The sequence below is a fragment of the Cervus elaphus genome, chromosome 28, assembly GCF_910594005.1.
Source record: "Cervus elaphus chromosome 28, mCerEla1.1, whole genome shotgun sequence".
Taxonomy (NCBI): domain Eukaryota; kingdom Metazoa; phylum Chordata; class Mammalia; order Artiodactyla; family Cervidae; genus Cervus; species Cervus elaphus.
Genome location: NC_057842.1, coordinates 17,831,089 through 17,853,019, shown reverse-complemented (window position 1 = coordinate 17,853,019; position 21,931 = coordinate 17,831,089). Strand labels below are relative to the sequence as shown.

General features: G+C 37.8%; 1 long non-coding RNA gene across 1 annotated transcript; it reads right to left on the bottom strand.

The window, feature by feature from the left end:
• Window positions 1–6,570: 6,570 nt before the first annotated feature.
• Window positions 6,571–21,615, bottom strand: LOC122685575. Its single transcript, XR_006338450.1, has 3 exons — window positions 21,606–21,615; window positions 16,045–16,047; window positions 6,571–6,644 (listed from the first exon to the last, which is right to left on the bottom strand). It is a non-coding gene; the product is annotated as an uncharacterized LOC122685575 (long non-coding RNA).
• Window positions 21,616–21,931: the final 316 nt, after the last annotated feature.

The following is a 21,931-nucleotide window of genomic DNA, read 5'->3' as shown; positions in this document are numbered from 1 at the left end:
GATTTTCCAGGCAAGAGTACTGGAGTGGGGTCCCTCTGCCTTCTCCTTAAAAGATACTTAGTGATTACTTTTGTAACTAATATACAGAACATCTCTATGTCAGAAAAGGAGCTGATTTGTTTTCTTTATCCTATAACACTGCTTTTGGTGTAATTTAAAATTATCTAGATATTTAAAGATAAAACATTAAAAACCCAGACTAGATAACAAAAATGTTAGTATTTTTTTATCTTAAATCACTTGATTACATTTGATGATCCTCTCATGTAATTTTCATAGGTCTGTATATATGTATATATATGTGTGTGTGTATAGATATATGTTTATTTATCTGAAAGTATATGCATAGTACCTGGAGGAGGGCATGGCAACCCACTCCAGTATTCTTGCCTCAAGAATACCATGGGCAGGGGAGTCTGGCAGGCTACAGTCCATATGGTCACATAGATTCGTATACAACTGAGGCGACTTAGCACTCACGTACATGTGTGCATAGTAAGACAAAATAGAAACATTACTATGTATGTCCTTTTCCTCTTGTGCTTTCCATTTCAACGTTTGCTTTTAATCATATTATTTGTTAATAGCCAATATACCTTGGGGTAGTATTTATATTTTCTTTAATATCATTGACATGTTAAGTAATTGTAAAAATGGTACATAGAATTTATAGTTAAACATGTTCAATCAATGACATGTATATAGCAAATAAAGAAATGTTTATAGTAATCAAAGGGCGTTAGAGATAAGTAACAGTAGGTTGAAAAACTTTATCTTAACACATATATGTTTCATAAAATTAGCTACAAGCCAATATATAACTTTATACATATAACACCTTAGGGTGATAACTCCTTGGACTTTCAGAAAGCATTTTCAAGTTAAGATTTACAGAAAAGTTGTTTGATTTTTCTGGATTTTTTCCCATTCATTTATCTGCTGAGCACATACCAGGTGGTAAGTAAACAATACAAGCAGAGTCCTTATCATCCTGGAGCTTCTTTTCTATTGGGGGAAGGCAGCATGAAAACATGTAGACAAATGTTAAAAATGGTAACATTTCAAATGGTTTTCAGACTTGTGAAGAAAATAAAGACAGGTAGTGGAATGTGGGAAGAATAACTGGAGAATGCGGTATTTTAGGTATAGAGATAGAAAAGTCATCCTTGAAGAGGCATATCTATTCCAAAACCTGATATATGCAAAGCAGTTAGGCATGTGGAGATTGAGGGAACCTGCTCCAAACAGAGGGGATCCTGGGTGTGAAAAGCTAGGGGCAGAAACAGACTGGCCATTTGAGGAAGAGGAAGAAAACTAAGCAGTTGGGCTCTAGTGAAACAGGCTATAAAAGGCGATGTAGGAAAATTAGTCAGGGCCAAATGGCATAGTGCTCTGTAGGTTCTGGTAAGATTTGACTCTATTGTAAAAGCCAGGAGAAGCAATAGGAAGATTTTAGGCTGGAGAGCAAAATAATCTGATGATGAACCACATGGACTAGAAAGCCGGCAGGGGACCGTCTGGTTTGGTTTTAATAGGTGCATCACATCAGTCGTCCTAAATTCTCTTCCCCTTTATTTTGTTTTAACTTCATCCAGAGCCAAGCAGGAGGCTGTGGAAAGGCAACCTCTTTTGAAAAACATAATAGTTTAAAGGAATCTATTTCTTTTGGAGTATCGAAGACCATAAAATGTTTGAATTTTGGTAGGTTGCCCACACAGGATGATTGCCAAAGGGATTTAAAAATGCATATCAGGAACAAAATGTTCCCTCATCCACATGACAGAGAGTAGAAAAAGTGCAATCTCTCTCCCCAGTAGCATTCTTTTCTTTCTTTTTTTTTTGACTTAGTATTTTGTTTAATCAATAGAATTTGTACCGTTGCTGAAAAAGACATTTAATAACACATTTCTTCTCAGTTGTTAGTCAAGTAGTTTGTAATAAAAACTAAACAAGTGAGAAAAAGCTAAAGTTATATTTCTATCTCTTTCAATTTTCTTCTCTTTCAATGATCTTTCAATAGGTGATAAATTCTCTTCTTTTGCAAGAAGTTCAAAAAGAAACAATTGATAGGGCAGTTATTTCACTTCATTTTGGAGGAAATAAAATAGATTAAAGTGTTATTTACTACTGTCATGTTCCTATTCCATAGAGCCCAAAATATTAACGGTAAAGATGAGTATGTAAACACTTTTGCATATTTTTAAATAATTAGGTAGTAGTTTTAGACTGTCATCAAATCAGTTAAATATCATTAGAAATAATGAAAATGCTTGTGGGATTCTTTACCTAAATATAAAAACATTTGGCTTTTGAAAGATATATTTGATCTGGTTGCTTATGAAATCTGAAGAACCAATATCTCCAACTATTTTGAATACTTTCAGAAAAATTGCGCTCATAAGTTTTATTTTTTTAGATTAGTGGTTTTATTATTTTATAAAAATTAGGTATGCTTATAATAAATATTTAAGAAATATATAAAGTGATCAGTGGAAGTCACTCAGTTGTGTCCACTCTTTGTGACCCCATAGACTATACAGTCCATGGAATTCTCCAGGCTGGAATACTAGAGTGGGTAGCCTTTCTCTTCTCTAGCAGATCTTCCCAACCCAGGAATCAAACCGGGGTCTCCTGAATTGCAGGTGGATTCTTTACCAACTGAGCTATGAGGGAAGCCCATACAAAGTGATAAGAATGATTTTTAAAAACCACTCCACATTTTATAACCTAGAAATAGAAATGGGTGATAATGTGATTTCATTCAGAACCTCTCTCGCTCCCACCACTCTCACACTCAACCTATCTATATATCTACACAAACATATGCAGCATGATATAATAGACCATGTAAAATATAATATATTTTAAGAAAAACAGAATCATAAGTTATATTCTTTTAATTTTTCCTTGAATTTAAGCAAAGAAAAGTTATGAAAGGAATTGCTAAACTTCAAATGATTTTTTCCTTCCGAAAAAAGTCAGTAAACCCTAAAATATCCTTCTAAAGTCAACTGAAAGATTATGAAAAGCATAAAAGCTGCTGGCTCTTCTAACCTGTGCATTTCAATGAAAGAATCAGTTGACTACCCTGCTAAAAAGATGAGACAATGCCCCATTTAAGCCTCTTCTAATTTTCCTTCCCCACACCTCCTATTCTCTTTGACATGGATGTGTTTTAAATTTTACATTCTCCCGTGTAACCATAATACCCACAGTTGTTTAATTTTGTACTAATCTAAAATATACTATGAATCCATTTTGCTATGACTTCTCCATTTCAGAATTTTTTTTTATTAGATTTATCTTTTATTTGGTTTTCTTTCATTATCAGTTTTGTTTGTTCGCTTTCATGTTCCAAAGAACTACTCCTGAGTGCTGCTTTCCCTGAGTTCTTGAAAGCTTCTGAATGTTTTTCTGTCTTCTTCACAGTTGAAGAGACCTTAACTACATTTACCAGTTGGTTGGCATTTGCTTCCATTTATCCATTTACTCAACACTGTTAATTGAATTTCTACTATGTGCCAGGTACTGGAGAAACACTAAACAACCGTGTGCATACAACAGAGCCAAGGCTCCTTGCTCTTATGAAGTTCACGATTCATTGTGAGTAGCAAGACAGGCAAAGGCATGAATTTTATATTTATAAGGGAAGAAAAGCAGGGTGACAGGATAATGTCTGTGCCCCTTTAAGGGTGATAATTAGGTAGTCCCTCCCTGGCGATGACATTTGAGTTGAAGTAGTAATGACAAAAAGAACCAGTCATATGGAATCAATTGGAAAGCATTCCAGGCAAAAGAAACAGAAGAATAGTAAGTACACAGACTCTATGGTAGGAAGAAAGAAAAATGTTTTCTGAAGATCTCAAGGGATAATGAGAAGGTCTTTTTTTTTTTTTTTTTTTTTTTTGCTTGAGAAAAAGGCAAGAGACAGAGGCTATTATTAGGAGATAATTCAGAAAGGTAGGGACAGTGGACCATGTAAGGCCTGATAGGACTACATAAGAGATGTGGGATTTTTCTAATTGCAACGGGAAGAGCATTTTCTATTCTAGACACTGTCCCCTTTGTCTATGCCTCATCCTGGCATTCTTTTTGAAAGGGTAAATATCTTACCTAATATTATTTCCTTCATCTTTTCTGTTCAGGTTTCTGTCACCATTACTCTAAGACCTTATTGACAAAATTGTCACTTATATGTGGAATCTTAAAAAGAAAAAAACAAAACAAAACAGAGTGAAATGGTGTTTATTAGGACCTGGGGGCTGGGAGATACGGGGAAATGTTGCTAAAGAGCACAAACTTGTACTCAGAAGATGAATAAGTTCTAGGGATCTAATGCACAGCATTGTGACTATAGTTAACATTATGGCACATTATATTAACATACTGAAAGTTGCTAAGAGACCACGCTTAAATGTCCTCATCACAACACGAAAAGATAATTATGTGATGTAATGGAAAGGTTCACTAATGCTATTTGGAGTAGGAAATGGCAACCAACTTCAGTACTCTTGCTGGAAAATTCTATGGACAGAGGAGCCTGTTAGGCTACAGTCCATGAGGTCGCAAAGTACTGGACATGACTGAGCACACACACATATGGTCATTGCAATACATGTGTATCAAATCAACATCTTTTACACCTTAAATTTTTCCAATGGTTCATGTCAATTATATCTTAAAAAAAGACAAGAAACTTGGCAGCCATCTTATGAAGACAGAACAAAGTTAGAAATGGCAGTTAGATTGCTTCATCTAAATGGTCACTTTTCTGCTCTTAGATTACTTGATTCAACTAACCACTTCCTCTTTTTTTTTTTCCCATTGGCATGTATGACATGATATTTCATAGTTTTCCTTTGATCTTACTGAGCACTCCTTAATTTTCTTCTTTGTGTTTTTATGTACCATTCCTGTGTGGTTTTGCACAATCACATGATTTTGATATCATCTATGTAAAACATCTCCGAAAACTCATTGTCCTGGTCTACCCCAGTTTCGTGTTATCTACTGCCCGCTTGACATCTCTTGGATATTTTAACATGTATCTTGAGGGTAATGTGGCCACAATCAAACTCATGTTAGCCAACTCAAATTGGTCTCACAGACTTCCCTCAGTCAAGGTACACTTATCCACTGAATTCCTCAAATAAAATATCTCAACATTCTTGAATATTCCATTCTTCAGCAAATACTGTCATTTTCAATCTAGAATACACCCTCAGTAAGAACAATTCCCTCCAAGATGACCAGCCTCAATTTTATTTTCATGTAAAGCCAAACCCATAGAAATTCTATGAGTTTAAACAATTCTTGGAGCAAGAGTAAAAGTTGGGAAATAAATATTAGTTCCTGCAGCCACTTAGAATTGCATTTGGTTACTTGTCACAGCCAACTACAGCACTTCAACAGTTTAGGGGTTCATTCTCTTGTGGGGAAAAATGTCAAAAAGAAGGCTCTCCTGAAACCATTAATGTGCCAGGTTTCCTCTGACTGTTTGCCTTGCTGTTCTTTATGTATTTCACCTTTGAGGGTGCAAGATGGCTGCTAGAACTCTAGACATCTTGTTCATCTTTCAGGAAGAATTTAGGGGAAGAGTAATGGGGGAAAAAAGCACTTCTAGTTGAGTAAGTTTCTTTGAAATCTCTTTAAAGATTTCAGGGGCCTTATTGAGTGACTTTTATTTTGTTATTATCAATCACATCTAACTGCAATGAGGTTCACCACCACCTTGAAGAAAAATATGTTTGTGCTACTAAAGAAAGTAAGAAGTGTTAAGGTAAGATATTGGTTAAACTGATAGTAGTCCCTTGCCATAATTTCTTTCCTTTCTCTTTTTACAAAGCGTGTCTTTCCCTCCATTTAATACTTAAAATCAATCTTCCAGGAGAAACATTTTAAAACAAAAAATATTGCTTCAAAATTTAAAAATTGCTTATAGGTCTTTCAAATCCATGTTTGCTCACTAATGTAATAATATCATAAAATGTTAACTCTGAGGGAACATTAAAACTGACCATATTAATGTCAGCTCTTCAAAGTATGGTGAAGATCAGTACCAGCTCATGGTCTATTCATCATTTTTGTCAGTTAAATATAAAAATTAAGAGCAAGGGTTCAGATACTTTTATAGAAATTTGATTCAAATACCTGATCCTTTAACAATTTTTATAAGTGACATAATTTGTTATTCTTTTCTTCATTTCTCTAATTCATCTACTTTCATTGTCTTTTTCCAGATTATTAGTTTATAACATACAGGGTATTTAAACATAAATAGAAATAAACCTCTTAACAGATAGTCGCTCCTTTCAGTTTTATTACATATTTATTTATGGCTGTAGTGGGTCTTCATTGCTGTGGACAGACTTTTCTCTGGTTGCAGTGAGTGGGGGCTACTCTCCAGATGGGGTGTACAGGCTTCTCACTGCAGTGGCTCCCCTTTTTGTGGAGAATGGACTGTGGGGAAAGCAGGCTTTAGCAGTGTTAGAAGGGTCAGTAGTGTGTGGGCTCTAAAGCACAGTCTCAATAATTGTGGTTTCCAGGTCTAGTTTCTCTGCGCATGTGGGCTCTTCCCAGACCAGGGATCAAACCAGTGTTCCCTGCCTTGGCGGTGGACTCTTCACCAATGAGCCACCACGGGACTCCACCTTTCAGTTTTTAGACAAGAGAAGTAAAGTTTAAAGGGCTGAGAGATAATCCTAGAATTACTATTCAGTAATCCAAAATCACTGTGGGTGGTCACTGCAACTGAGAAAAGATGCTTGTACCTTGGAAGAAAAGCTGACAAAACTAGACAGCATTTTAAAAAGCAGAGACATCACTTTTCCAGCAAAGATCGATATAGTCAAAGCTATGGTTTTTCCAATAGTCATGTACAAATGTGGGAGTTGGACCATAAGGAAGGCTGAACACCAAAAAATTGATGTTTTTGAATTGTGGCACTGGAGAAGACGCTTGAGAGTCCCTTGGACAGCTAGGAGATCAAGTCAGTCACTCCTAAAGGAAATCAACCCTGAGTATTCATTGGAAGGACTGATGCTGAAGTTGAAGGACAAGTCCTTTGGCCACCTGATGTGAAGAGCCTTGTTGCTATGAGAAACTGATGGCAAGAGGAGAAGAGGGACAGAAGATGAGATGTTTGGATGACATCACTAACTCAATGGAGATGAGTTTAAACAAACTCCAGGAGATGGTTTAGGACAGGGAAGCCTGGTGTCCTGCAGTTCATGGGGTGGCAAAATTTTGGACATGACTTAGCGACTGAACCACAACAAAATCATAAAACAGATTTTACTATACTATCATCACTATTTAATAACAATGTTAAGCTATAAATTCAAAATTCTCACCAGTAACCTCAATATCTAAGCACTGCAATTTGGTGGCTTGGCAAAAATTCACCACACTGTAATTCATTATTTACTAAATCAATGTAGTGGAAAGGTGTAACCTAATGGCTTCTGGGAAGCTTGGGTCCTAGAATTGATATTCTAGGCAGGAGGTAGAAAGACTTGAGCTAGGTAATTTTGCTCTAAAATCTTTGCACAAAAATTAGACTAACCTATAAATTAAAAAATATGCAGTTAATTTGTTTCAAAATAATATAAAGCTATGAGGAAAAAGTTTACTCTTATTCACTATTTTCTTACATTTCCACTGAAATCAATTGATTATGTGGACATGGCAAGTCTTCAAAAAGCAGAGTAGTAACCAGAACCAATCTTTAAGGGACTTACAACATGGTTATAAGTCAAGAACAGCTTTACTGTCTTAGGTTTAAAATCTGATGTGAAAGGAGTAAAAAAGCTAATTATGCATCATTCTCTAATTTGCTTTAAATTATTTTATACACCCAGCCATATTTTTAATTCTTCTGTTTCTTGCCCTCTAGTGCTTCCAAATTGGTAGCAGGTTGAGACTCCACACATTATTTATAACAAAAATTTCTGCTCAAACGGGATTGTTTGTGCTCTGAAGTAAATATACAGCATAACAACCCCTTCCACCTGCTTTTTAATCTGTTTCACAATGTTTGCTTGTCAACAGAAGCCCTAGCACCCTTGACAAGTATGAGAAATATGTTCCTCAGAAATTATAAAAGCAGCATCAGCCAGCCCAGTCATGCTCTGAGCAATCTGCTCAGAAAAACAGAGAAACCAGGGATCAGCAAGTAGGAAGCCAGACTAGGCTCAGAGCAGGAGTATGAGGAGTAAGATACAACCCATTTATTTCTTAACATGCTTAGACTCACAGTAGACACTCAGCGTAAGTCTGTTCAAGGAAATATAATATAAAACATCAAGGACAGAACTTGGGCATAGGTGGTGGACCAGATAGAAACGAAGAGAAGTTAACATTACTTATTGCACTACAAATTCACTGAGGTAAAAAACAATATCAATTCATTTTTTACATCCATTGTAGCTACTACAAATTACAATCAGCATATGTAATAAATGATTCAATGATTGGTGGTAACTTCAATAAAAGTAGATACAGAGAAATACTAGAGTCAAGATATTATTGAGGTGGATTTATAAACAAAATGGAAGTGAGGACATGGTTGTAATTTCAACACATGAGAGCATAAGAAGAAATGGAGAGTAAGGATACCAGGAACAGAGAGAGGCAGAGATAAGGGGAGGCAAATAGAGGGGTCTGCCTGTAAGTGGGTATGAGTGTTCACGTGTGTTAAAGGAGACAACGAGGGTAGAGGGAAGGCTGAAAACATAAGTGGTATGGGGTAACTGAGAGGGTAAGGACCACACATTTACAAAACTTCCTGTTTTCCTCTCAAATTAGAACAAAGAGAATAGCAATTAAAAAGATAGTAAAACAACTTGAAAATGAACTTCCAATATTATATGAAGATATGATTAAGATGCAAAGCTTCCAAGTTATTGACTACTTGATATTGTTCAAACAGATAATTTTGCAATAAGAAAAAGGAGTGAGATGTTATATCTAAAGAGAAATGCTTATTTGTGGTAAGTTAAACCAACCAATAATCAAGTTAAACCAAACAATAACCAAGTTAAATCAATCAAGTTAACCAATAACAAGTTAAACCAATCAATAACCTACCAAAATCAAGTCCTGCTTCCTGAATTTTCCAATCAAACTCCTTGAAATCACAGACAACAATTTTCAGTTAGGTTATAGGAATACAATTTATGCAAGTGTGTCTTTAAGAGTGCCATTAAACTCAATCATATTCATTAGAGTTTTCTAGCATTCTTAATGAGCCAAGGAAGAGTGACTGAATTAGGCATTTTTTGTCAGATGGAATCTTTTAAGGATGGAGGTAGGTATACTTTTAAATGATGTACTTCAGTTATAAATAGGGGTTCTCAGTGTCAATCAAGGCTGGTTTAGCACTTCAGAGTTCCTCATTTTGTTTCACCTGGTTTTCTTTGACTACTTATTAATGCTTGAAAAGGTGGGTCTACTGTGTCCTTTTCTCATCTACCTAAGGGATATAAAAATGTCAGCAAGACAGGCATGAGTCCCAGCAGATCAAATTTATCAACACCCAGGACTTATTGTGGAGGTCCACAATGTAAGATAACTAAGCAAACATCTCACAGTTCAGCTTGCCCAGCTGACACTTTTCTAACTAATGACTTTTCTATATAACCAAGAGTTCTTTCACATTTCTTTCTCGAATCCCTGACAACCTCAATCCATATTCATTTTCCCAATTATGATGTCTTCTCAAGACATGGACCATAATAACTCTGTAGAACTTTGTGTCCCCCTTTTTTAGATAGCTAAGAGACTCTTACTATGTTCCAGCATAAGAAAATGGCCAACTGTGTTTTTTTCTCTTCCACCTCTACTATTTTTAAGCCTGATACCAGTTACTATTACTGCTGTCTCACCACCACCTACTGTGATTACTTCTGCTGCTATTACTTCTACTGCCATCACCATAGCCAGCCTCTGGCTGCCTCTGGCTTCCCAGATGGCTTAGTGGTAAAGAACCCACCTGCCAGTGCAGGAGACACGGGTTCAGTCCCTGGGTCAGGAAGATCCCCTGGGGAAGGAAATGGCAAGCCACTCCAATATTCTTGCCTGGGAAATCCCATGGACAGAGGAGGCTGGTGGGCTCATGTGGTTCCAAGGAGTTGGACATGACTTAGTGACTAAACAACAACAATCTGCTATTAAATATCAGGGCCTGGATTTAAACCCAGGCCTCCTCAACTCCAAGTCTTGGATTCTTTCTATTCTACTAAGAACATAATGACTGTATTTACCTAGGAAATTGCCAAGAAACTAAGACCCCGTAATACAGAACCTGAAAAATATAGGTGTGTCTGCTGGGATTGACCTGGCTATTTGGAAGACAAGAAGAAGTGACTTTTTTGGTACAGGACATGTTGTCCTTTCTCAGACTCTAGTTTACCTGTGGGTTATTTAGAATGAGAAGTTCAGTTTGGAGATTAGGTGTTAAGTACATATTGCCCTCTAAGGAGATATAAAGAGATGAAAAAGTTCGCTGGAGTTCACTAAGACTCACTGTAATCCATAGAGAGTTATCTCAGGTTTAATTAAAATAGGGGTCTACTGAAGTTCCAAAGGACATTAATTTATGAAAAGTGATTGTCCACTTTATGTCCATAAAGTGGACAATCACAGTTCAGCTTGCCCAGCTGACACTTTTCTAACTAATGACTTTTCTATATAACCAAGAGCTCTTTCACATTTCTTTCTCAGATCCCTGACAACTTTAATTATATCAAAATTAAAGCATTTGAAGTTCATTGTGTTCATGTATTATGTGTGAATCTGTGAAGCCCCTCATTATGAAAAGTAACTTCATTCATAGTCTGAGGATAAAGATGATGGGAAGAAAGAGATAGGTTGAAACCCTATATTTTTAACTCTAGCCAACATAGTTCTTCTGGTTAAAAAGAAGAATGGAAATAGCAGTTAAAAGTGCACAGTGAAAGACTTTAAAAGATATTCCTTCCTGACTCAAAAATGAAATCAAGTGAAATGAGCTCTTGTTATTGAAGGAAAATACTATACATAGCAGATATTTGGTAAATATTGGTAAATAGTTGGTAAATAATTTTTCATGGCAAATATATTTAAGCTCTTGCAGCAAATAATATTTTTAGACCTCTCATATACTATGATCTGATTTTTAAAATATAGTACGATTTTAATATTCACCATGTGGTAATTTTTAAAAAGCTTTTGGAATAATTTAGTGAATGTAAATAACTTAATATTATGTTTTGGGAAGTGATTGTTTAGAAGTATGAATTAGGTTTTTGAAAATTTATGTAAATTGTTATAGTACAACACAAATAAACAATGTTGGCAAGAAGTATAAATCACTTTTTAAAAGAAGAGAGCTCACTGATATTTTGCTTTTTAAAGCTTTATGAAAATCTTTGAGTCTCGGAGGCTATAACCACTATGTAATTCAATAGCAAAATAATACAGGAAAAATGTTAAACAAATAAATGAATTCATACACAAGTTTTTTATATCCTCCACAGACTCCAGTATTCTTTAATGTCAAGTTCCAGAAAAGCTAATGTGAATGTGAATGTGGTACAAGTATTACTATTTCTGGGGATAAGATTTTACCTTTATTGCAAATAAAGTCCCTGTAACCTCCTTCTTACTTTTACCTGTGTGAGGTCACTGCTTTTTTAATGGTCTTTTTTGGCCACATTTCAAGGCATGTGGGATCTTAGTTCCCTTCCCAGGGATTGATCCCCATGCCCCTTCCGTTGGAAACACAGAGTCTTAACCACTGGACCACCAACGAAATCTCAAGGCCTCTGCTTTTTAAATTGCTCTTCAGCTACTGCTGCTGTTCTCACAGATGGTTCTGTAAAATACATATGGAACTTTTAAAGAATCTGAGGGTTCCATGTGTCAGGTGAAGTGGAGTTTGGAAGAGCTGCAACAGTTTTGGGAAACACACTGGGCAGTGTTTGAGGCACAACCAGTGGGCCTGAAGGCTGCCAGCTCACCATTTCCTAAGGGTGTTTCTTCCTAAAGCCTGAATATATTCCCTTCAGTTTACATTATTGCTTAGACTTCCAGCAATCCATTTGAGTTATACATATAAATACGTTGCAGAAATGTACGGAGTGTTAGAGAAATTAGCTCAATCAGATTGACTTTTTGCTAGAAGCTGAAGTCAGATTCCACTCAGGGACTGGGAATTGGTACAGAAAGCTGTGGCATGACTCTACAGGGTTCCCTCAGCAAGAAGCCATGCAGCAGCAGGATGGAACACTCTAAAGGCTCTGCAGAAAAGAAGGGGCATGGGGACCAGCAGGAAGCTTAAAAGGGCTTCATTCTGAGGCTGGAAAATCTGTGGCAGAAGCAGAAGTCCAGCTGTCAAGGTTTAGGGAAGAACAGAAATTGGAGGTGGGTAGGGCGTGAGTGGGGCTTCCCAGGTGGGACTAGTGGTAAAGAACCTGCCTGTAAATGCAGGAGATATAAGAGTGAAAAAGTGAAAGTGAAAGTCCCTTAGTTGTGTCTGACTCTTTGAGACCCTTCTCCAGGCCAGAATACTGGAGGGGGTAGCCTTTCCCTTCTCCAGGGGATCTTCCCAACCCAGGGATTGAACCCAAGTCTCCCACACTGCAGGCGGATTCTTTATACCAACTGAGCCACAAGGGGAGCCCAAGAATACTGGAGTGGGTGGCTTATCCCTTCTCCAGAGGATCTTCTGGACCCAGGAATCAAACTGGGAGCTTCTGCATTGCAGGCGGATTCTTTACCAAGAATGCCTTATCAGGGCAGCCCATGGGTTCAATCACTGGGTCTGGAAGATCCCCTGGATGAGGGCATGGCAACCCACTACAGTATTCTTGCCTGGAGAAGCTCACGGACAGAGGAGCCTGGTGGGCTGCAGTTCATGAGGCAGCAAATAGACACAACTGAAGCGACTTGTCAGGCATGCATGGAGGGCATGAGTGACATCCAGGGCAGAGAAAGAAAATAAAGTTCAAAGGAACTGAAAAGGGTTTTGAAATTTTCCTCTATACTCCTAAATTACTCATTCTTGGCTCTCAGTTATTACACATATTATATTAATAGTCTCACTATGTTTCAGCTGTTTTAATGCTAAAAGGAAAAAGTCCTTTGCTGAGGAGAATGGGGATCTAATCATTATTGTATGTGCATTTTAAATTCTCCAAACCAAACTCTTTTTAGAGTTCCCATCAGAAAATGCCTGAGAATGGCACATAATTGGTACTTCATGATCTACCCTTATTTTAAGATAAATCTGCACTCTCTCATTACCGTAAATCAGATAAAATGATTGTAGTTCTGGAAACATGTAGGGAAATCTCATGTCTTTGTGATCTGCTCAAATCTTCCAGCCCCTGCTTTCACTCCCACCCATCCCTTCAACCCAACTTTGGTTGAATATCCTAGACTAGGTGATTGGGAAACAGTGTCTCACTTTTTAAGAGACAGCAGCTCATTTTTCGATCTTTTATGAGTCCCCCAACACCATTTGGCTATTCTCTCCATCACACGCCTACATATCCTGTTTCTTCCCTTGTCGTATCTGAAATATTTCTTTGCTCTCCTCTGTATTCCATTTCCCTGTTTTCATATTTTTCTCCCCCTGAAAAAGTGAAAAGTGCAAGTGTTAGTCGCTCAGTCCTGTCCCCATTAACTGTAGCCCACCAGGCTCCTCTGTCCATGGAATTCTCCAGGTAAGAATACTGGCGTGGGTAGCCATTCCCTTCTCCAGGGGATCTCTTCCAGCCCAGGGATTGAAACTGGCTCTCCTGCATCGCAGGCAGATTCTTTACCATCTGAGCTACCAGACGGTACATTCCTTAGCACAAACAATTGTATATTTGTTCTGCAATCTCAGGAACTATCAAAGTAAATTCTTTCCCCCAAATAGACGAAAGAGTGAATGCATGTGTAGATTCTTCAGTGAAAGAAGCAGCAGGCCTGCAATTCCCCTTTGGGGTGTAACCCATTCATCACTGGAGCTGCCTACCTACCAGGAAATACTCAGAACTATGACTTTGGTTCCCATGTTGGTTTCCTTTTCTCAGAGACCAAGGTAATCTTAAACCCCCAGATGTGAAGATTGTAGGCAGTCTAAGGGGGAAAATTACAGATTCCCTTATAGCTCAGTTGATAAAGAATCTACCTACAAGGCTGGAGACCCAGGTTCGATTCCTGGATCAGGAAGATCCGCAGGAGACAGGATAGGCTACCCACTCCAATATTCTTGGGCTTCCCTTGTGGCTCAGCTGGTAAAGAATCCACCTGCAGTGGGGGGAGACCTGGATTCAGTCCCTGGGTTGGGAAGATCTTCTGGAGAAGGGAAAGGTTACCCACTCCAATATTCTGGCCTGAAGAATTCCATGGACTGTTTAGTCCATGGGGTCACAAAGAGTCAGACACGACCAAGAGCAACTTTCACTTTCACTTTTCAAGGGGAAAAAATTAGATCTTCTTATCTTTGAATTCCTATGATGATTGAAGAAATTCTCCCTTTCATATAAACATGGACTGACAAAAAATAAAGACAATGCTCACTCTGGGTACGTGACTGTGTATGTAGGTAGCAAACAAAGAAAGGGGAGAGATCCCAAGCTGGAAGTGATGGTTAGAAATAAAAGATGATGTAATTCCAATAAAACAATTTACAAAACTGCTAGAGAATTTGAAACAAAGTAAAAATAAAAATTTTCTTCTGGATTGCTATTAGCCATATCTGATTCTCTATGAGAGAATGAAAAGCTTCCAATGAAAAGCAATGCAGAACTTATGCAGTGTACTCCTTCTCTTCAGAATTGTTGTTTTGCAGAATTAAAGAAGAAATTTGACCTTGAATATGTTCCTGGAGGCCATGCCTAATCTAATTTATTCCCAGTAGAGCTGAACAAGGAAGAGTTGGTGGAGTCTGCTGGCCAGGTCTTCCACCACAATACTTTCTTCAGAACATTTTGCCATCTGGAAAATGCATGATTCAGCTTCACTGGCACAAGTACATCATATGCAGGAAACAGAAGAACAATGGCATTAACTGAACAAGCTTCAAAATAAATATGGACTACTTGAATTGGAATGCTAACAGTTTGCTGAAAAGTAAATAGGTCTAAATGGCTTTCTTTTGATGTTCTGTACTATCCTTTTCAGTTCAGTTCAGTTCAGTTGCTTAGTCATATCTGACGCTTTGCAACCCCGTGGACTGCAGCACACCAGGCCTCCCTGTCCATCACCAACTCCGGAGTTTATTCAAACTCATGTCCATTGAGTCAGTAATACCATCCAATCATCTCATCCTTTCTCATCCCCTTCTCCCCCTGCCTTCAATCTTTCCCAGCATCAGGATCTTTTCAAATGAGTCAGTTCTTCGCATCAGGTGGCGACAGTATTGGAATTTCAGCTTCAGCATCAGTCCTTCCAATGAATATTCAGGACTGATTTCCTTTAGGATGGACTGGTTGGATCTCCTTGCAGTCCAAGGTATCTCAAGAGTCTTCTCCAACACTAGAGTTTAAAAGCATCAATTGTTTGGTGCTCAGCTTTCTTTATTGTCTAACTCTCACATCCATACATGACTACTGGAAAAACCATAGCTTTGACCAAATAGACCTCTGTTGGCAAAGTAATGTCTCTACTTTTTAATATACTGTCTAGGTTGGTCATAACTTTTCTTCCAAGGAGCAAGCATCTTTTAATTTCATGGCTGCAGTCACCATCTGCAGTGATTTTGGAGCCCCCCAAAATAAAGCCTGTCACTGTTACCATTGTTTCCCCATCTATTTGTCATGAAGTGATGGGGCCAGATGTCATGATCTGTTTTCTGAATGTTGAGCTTTAAGCCAACTTTTCCACTTTCCTCTTTCACTTTCATCAACAGGCTCTTTAGTTCTTTGCTTTCTGCCATAAAGGTGGTGTCATCTGCATATCTGAGGTTATTGATATTTCTCCTAGGAGTCTTGATTCTAGCTTGTGCTTCATCCAGCCCAGGGTTTCTCATGATGTACTCCGCATATAAGTTAAATAAGCAGAGGGACAATATACAGCCTTGACATACTCCTTTTCCTATTCAGAACCAGTCTCTTTTTCCACGTTCAGTTCTAACTGTGACCTGCATACAGATTTCTCAAGAGGCAGGTCAGTTGATCTGGTATTACCATCTCTTTAAGAATTTTCCACAGTTTATTGTGATCCACCCAATCAAAGGCATTGGCATAGTCAATAATGCAGATGTAGATGTTTTTCTGGAACACTCTTGCTTTTTCGATGATCCAGTGGATGTTAGTTTTTTGATCTCTGGTTCCTCTGCCTTTTCTAAAACCAGCTTGAACATCTGGAAGTTCATGGTTCATGCACTGTTGAAGCCCAGCTTGGAGAATTTTGAGCATTACTTTGCTAGCGTGTGAGATGAGTGCAATTGTGCAAGTAGTTTGAGCATTCTTTGGCATTTCCCTTCTCCAGTCCTGTGGCCACTGCTGAGTTTTCCAAATTTGCTGGCGTATTGAGTGCAGCACTTTGACAGAAACATCTTTTAGGATTTGAAATAACTCAGCAGGAATTCCATCACCTCCACTAGCTTTGTTCATAGTGATGCTTCCTAAAGCCCACTTGACTTCACATTCTAGGATGTCTGGCTCTAGAGGAGTGATCACACCATCATGATTATCTGAGTTGTAAAGATCTTTTTTGTACAGTTCTTCTGTGTATTCTTGCCACCTCTTCTTAATATCTTCTGCTTCTGTTAGGTCCATACCATTTCTGTCCTCTATTGAGCCCATCTTTGCATGAAATGTTCCTTTGGTATCTCTAATTTTCATGAAGAGATCGCTAGTCTTTCCCATTTTGTTGTTTTCCTCTATTTCTTTGCATTGATCACTGAGGAAGGCTTTCTTATCTCTCCTTGCTATTCTTTGGAACTCTGCATTCAGAAGGGTATATCTTTCCTTTCTTCTTTGCCTTTCACTTCTCTTCTTTTCACAGCTATTTTTAAGGCCTCCTCAGACAACCATTTTGCTTTTTACATTTCTGTTTCTTGGGGATGGTCTTGATCCCAGCCTCCTGTACAATGTCACGAACCTCTGTTCATTATGCTCCAGACACTCTATCTGGTCTAATCCCTTGAATCTATTTCTCAGTTCCACTGTATAATTGTAAGGGATTTAATTTAGGTCATACCTGAATGGTCTAGTGGTTTTCCCTACTTTCTTCAAGTTAAGTCTGAAATTGGCAATAAGGAGTTCATGATCTGAGTGAAAGTCAGCTCCTGGTCTTGTTTTTGCTGACTGTATAGAGCTTCTCCATCTTTGGCTGCAAAGAATATAATCAATCTGATGTCAGTATTGACCATCTGGTGATGTCTGTGTTCTGATAAAACGTGGTCCAGTGGAGAAAGGAATGGCAAACCACTTCAGTATTCTTGCCTTGAGAGCCCCATGAACAGTATGAAAAGGCAAAAAGATAGGACACTGAAAGATGAACTCCCCAGGTTGGTAGGTGCCCAACATGCTACTGGAGATCAGTGAAGAAATAACTCCAGACAGAATAAAGAGATGGAGCCAAAGCAAAAACAATACCCGATTATGAAAGTGACTGGTGATGAAACTAAAGTCTGATGCTGTAAAGAGCAGTATTGTGTAGAAACCTGGAATGTTAGGTCCAGGAATCAAGGCAAATGTAAATGGTCAACAGAAGATGGCAAGAGTGAACATTGACATTTTAGGAGTCAGAAAACTAAAATGGACTGGAATGGGTAAATTTAACTCAGATGACCCTTTTATCTACCATGAGGGCAAGAATCCCTTAGAAGAAATGGAGTAGCCATCATAGTCAACAAAAGGGTCCAAAGTGCAGTACTTGGATGCAATCTCAGAAACAACAGACTGATCTCTGTTCATTCCCAAAAAGCATCCTTTCCAGTCTGTTTTTATTGTTAGAGGAGAATTTACTTATTTTTCAATGTAAGGAGTATAGAGAAAAACAATGAGTAAGTGTACAATGCAAAAGAACATACCCATAGGGAGGGAGCCCTGAATAAAGGAATCCTAGAATTAGAAGAATAATTTTTTTCCACGAAGAATTTTACCCATAAGAATTCTGCCACAAGCAACTGAAAAACAGTGATAATAAGTTCAATATTAGTGTTAAGAGTGAAAGGCTTAACTTGTGTGGTATTGGAACATCCAGCTTTAGAAGTACCAATGATAATCTGAAAAGTTGGTCACTATCACATGTAGAACTAAAATTGCAATCAGATGACACTTCCAACAATTGGTTTTCATATTCATTTTGCACAAGTCTTTTAACCTCTCCATAAATGCACCAAATATCAGGCACCCATTCCCAAATATAAACACACTTCATCAGGCACAAGGGCATTTCTTCCAGCTGATATTCATCATCATCATTGATAAGAATATTTATTTATTTATTGAGGACTGTCAACATTTCAACAATTCTAAGATGCACAATTTTTTTCATATTTTAATATCTCTGGTGTCAGAATGTGCTTTTCAATCAATGCTGTCTTAAAATTGTTATCAGCCAAATGATAAATATAGCATAGTTGTTTTACTTTACATATTTGGAAATATTAAGGGTCATCATGAAAATTTGTACAATGAGTTTCATCATCTTGAATTAACACTTTGGGTACAATGATGAAGTCTTTTAGGAAACATTACAGATCATGAACCATGATCATGAAGACAGTGAAAAGAATATTTTGTGGAAAAATATCAAACTCATTGAGTTTAATTCTAAATTCAAAATGTTTTAATATGTTAACAAAGCTATCTTAATTGTATTAACCTTTTCATTTATGTAAAAAGTGATATATATGATATAAATAAGGTATTAGTTCACATAATTATTGAGACCAAGATGTTCCAAGATCTGCAGTCAGTAAATTGAACATCCAGAATAGTGGATATATATTTCTAGTCTGAGCTCTAGTTTTAAGATTTAAGAACCAAGGAAACTAATGATATAAGTTCTAGTCTGAAAGCCAGCAGCAGGCTCAATACCCAAGAAGGGCTATTGGTTCAGTCTGAATCCTGGAAAGTTGGAAAACAAAAATGTTCCAGCTCAGAAAGAATCTTGCTGTGATTTACGTCAAAGAGCAAGATTCTCTTTGACCCACATCCTACAGTGATGGAAATAAAAACAAAAGTAAACAAATGGGACCTAACTAAACTTAAAAGTTATTGCACAGCAAAGGGAACTGTAAGCAAGGTGAAAAGACAACCCTCAGAATGGGAGAAAATAATAGCAAATGAAACAACTGACAAAAGATTAATCTCCAAAATATACAAGCAGCTCATGCAGCTCAATACCAGAAAAACAAAAAATCTAATAAAAAAGTGGGCAGAAGACCTAAATAGACATTTCTCCAAAGAAGACACCCAGATGGCTAATAAACACCTGAAAAGGTGCTCAACATCACTCATTATTTGCATGCATGCTAAGTCGCTTTAGTCATCTCCAACTTTGTGCTACCCTATGGACAGCAGCCCACCAGGCTCCTCTGTCCATGGGATTCTCTAGGCAAGAATACTGGAGTGGGTTGCTATTTCCTTCTCCAAAAAATAATATATAAATATGTATAAAAAAACAGTCACTCAGTTGTGTCTGACTCTTCATGACCCCATGGACTGTAACCACCAGGCTCATTGGTCCATGGAATACTCCAGGCAAGAATACTGGAGTGGATTGTCATTTTCTTATCCATTGTTAGAGAAATGCAAATCAAATCTACAATGAGGTGTTACCTCACACTGGTTAGAATGGTCATCATCAAAAATTCTACAAACAATAAATCTTAGAGAGGGTATGGAGAAAAGGGAATCCTCTTGCACTGTTGTTCAGAATGTAAATTGAAACAGCCATTCTGGAGAAAAGGTGGAGATTCCTTAAAAAGCTAGGAATAAAGCTACCATATGACTCAACAATTCCATGACTGGGCATATACCCTGAGGGAATCATAATTTAAAAAGACACATGTTCCCCAATGTTCATTGCAACACTATTTACAATAGCTAGGACATGGAAGCAACCTAGATGTCCATCAACAAATGAATGGATAAAGAAGATTTGGTACATATATACACTGAAATATTACTCAGCTATAAAAAGGAACACATTTGACTCAGTTCTAATGAGGTAGAGGAACCTAGAGCTTATTATATGGAGTGAAGTAAGTCAGAAAGAAAGACAAATATCATATACTAATGCATGTATATGGAATCTAGAAAGAGGATACTGATGAACCAATCTGCAGGGCAGCAAGGGAGACATAAAGAATAGACCTACGAACACAGTGGGGGAAGGAGAGGGTGGGATGAATTGAGAGTAACTTTGAAACATGTACATTACATAGCCAGTGGGAATTTGCTGTATGACCCACTGAGCTCAAATCCCATGTTCTGTGACAACCTAGAGAGGTGGCATGGGGTAGGAGTTGGGAAGGAGGTTGAAGAGGGAGGGGACACGTGTATACACATGGCAGATTCATGTTGATGTACATCAGAAGCCAACAAAATATTGTAATTATCCTCCAATTAAAGTGAAAGTCATTCAGTTGTGTCTGCTTCTTTGCGACCCCATGGACTATATGGTTCATGGAATTCTCCAAGCCAGAATACTGAAGTGGGTAGCCATTCCCTTCTCCAGAGGATCTTCTCAACCCAGGGATTGAACCTGGGTTTCCCCCATTGCAGGCGGATTCTTTACCAGCTGACCCACCAGGGAAGCCCAAGAATACTGGAGTGGGTAGCCTATCCCTTCTCCAGCTGATCTTCCTGACACAGTTGCAAATAGATTCTTTACCAGCTGAGCTACCAGGGAAGCTGCTCCTCCAATAAAAATAAATAAATTTTAAAAATGTTCCGGCTTAGTCAGGCAGGGGGTTGGTTCCCTCTCATTCATAGGGGCATCAGCATTTTTGTTCTATTCAAGCACTCAGCTGTTTAAAGGAGGACGACTCGCATTAGGGAGGACAATCAATCTGCTTAGTTTACAGATTCAAATGTTAATCTCATTCTCAACACCTTCATAAAGATACCCAGAATAATGTTTGATAAGTATCTGCGTAAGCCATGGCTCAGTTAGTTGACACATAAAATTAAATATCACAAGTCCTCCACTTGTCAACTTGGCACCTATATGCATCTCCTTAAACCATACTCAGTCTCCAAATAAAGGCAATAGCAAGGTCTAAATTCCAATAACGTGATACAACTCTCTTGCATACAACTGAAAATGCACTCTTTGCCCAGAAGAGGAGCTAAAGCCCTTGAGTGATGTTTACTCTTCTCTTTGATGTCCTGGAACTTAAATACTATGATGTAAGATTAACAGAACTTAAAACAATATGGTATTACAGATATATATGTAACTACTATTAAATTTTATTATAATATATTATACATAAAGTACACACATGTGTATACACACGAAGGAAATACTCATGAAATTTATAATCTTGACCTGTTACTGGTCACATTGTCATAGCTGGTATTTATAACAATCTTCTTCCACTACCCAGTCTGTATTCTCTTTGCTTCAACAAACTCTTCAACTGTTTTTTATTCTTTTCTTGGTGGGATGACCCAAACTTTTATGCTTGAAGTGTGCAGGCCGTTAGTAGTTTTGCCTGAATCAGGTTGTTGTAGTTTTCCACTGACCTTAATCTCAGAGTATGGTGATTCTAAGAGACACCCTACAGGATCTCCTGTATCCAGACATACTGTTACTCACCTCTACTGTAGTCAAATTGTCCAGTTTTCTCATGGTAGTCAAACTCAGTCACCCCAGACAGCACAGTAACTCCTTTCTTTGATTCTGAAGCATAAAGAGTTCCTAAAGGTCAGTGGCAGTTTTAACTTTCAGTTCAGTGACATCGTTACTGTGTCTTCCAGTGGAAGCATTCCTCCCT